Here is a 1,227-nt window from a genome sequence, read left to right as displayed (position 1 = left end):
ATTACCGAATACTAAGAACTCGTCTATAAATATGTCCATAATGTCTTCTACAAGTTCATCAAAGATGGCTAACTTGCAACGCTGAAAAGTAGCAAGAGCATTCCATAATCCAAAAGGCATTATTCCATAAGCAAACATACCATATGGACATGTAAATATCAGTTTTTCTTGGTCCTCGAGAGCTATAGGATTTGAAAGAAGCCAGAGAGTCCATCTAGGAAGCAATAATACATATGACCTGATCATTTTTCCAACATTTGATCTATGAATGGTAAAGGAAAATGATCTTTGTTCGTGGCATCGTTCAACTTTCTATAGTCAATATAAACTCTCCATCCCGTGACTGTTTTCGTTGGAATCAACTCGTTCTTCTTGTTGGCCACAACAGTCATGCCTCCCTTCTTAGGAACAACCTGCACAGGACTCACCCAAGTACTATCAGAAATAGGAAAAATAACTCCAACATCTAGAAGTTTAATTACCTCAGACTTAACAACTTCCTTCGTGTTAGGATTGAGCGTTCTTCGGGTGTTTTATTATTCAGAGTTCCACCGGCTGCTGCGTCAATTAGTAGCCTAGTTGAGGGATTCAAACTGTTATAGAAGGTTTGAACTTGTAACCATAGAGGTAACCCATAGTGAGGATACTTTCGCAATAAGTCCTTATACGTCTCCCATGCATCATATAAGGTCTCTAAGTCGATCTGAATGAAGAAAGAGATATCATTGCTCAACTTGGCTATCTTATCCGGTGGGAAGTACTTTAGAAGGAACTTCTAGTTCATTTAAACCCATGTGGTAATGAAACCTCATGGTAAAGAGTTCAACCACTACTTATCTTTGTTCTTCAACGAGAAAGGGAATAACCGTAGGTGAATGGCGTCAATGGCCCCATTAATCTTGAAAGTATCGCAGATTTACAAACTATTGTATCATCTGAATAGTGTTGAGCTTCAGTTTGAAATTTGTTGTAGCAATAGTGGGTCACGCAATATTTGGTTCAGGCCTAGTCATAGTGGGCTTGGCATAATCGTACATAGTACGTGGAATAGGATCTAGATTTGCAACAACTACAGGAGGCAGCTGATTATTCTGGTTATCACTCATCTCCTCTGTAATAATAATTTCCTCTTGTTCGTCTACTATATTTTCTTGACTTTGCCTTGCTTCTCTACGGTTTCAACGAGCTGTACTTTCAATTTCACTATCAAATAATAATGGTCTCAAC

General features: G+C 38.5%; 1 non-coding gene across 1 annotated transcript; it reads left to right on the top strand.

Moving 5' to 3' along the window:
• Positions 1-629: 629 nt before the first annotated feature.
• Positions 630-736, top strand: LOC121223955 (small nucleolar RNA R71). Its single transcript, XR_005921420.1, has one exon. It is a non-coding gene; the product is annotated as a small nucleolar RNA R71 (small nucleolar RNA).
• Positions 737-1,227: the final 491 nt, after the last annotated feature.

This window comes from Gossypium hirsutum, chromosome D11, assembly GCF_007990345.1.
Source record: "Gossypium hirsutum isolate 1008001.06 chromosome D11, Gossypium_hirsutum_v2.1, whole genome shotgun sequence".
Classification (NCBI taxonomy): domain Eukaryota; kingdom Viridiplantae; phylum Streptophyta; class Magnoliopsida; order Malvales; family Malvaceae; genus Gossypium; species Gossypium hirsutum.
This window is presented reverse-complemented; position numbering and strand designations above follow the sequence as displayed.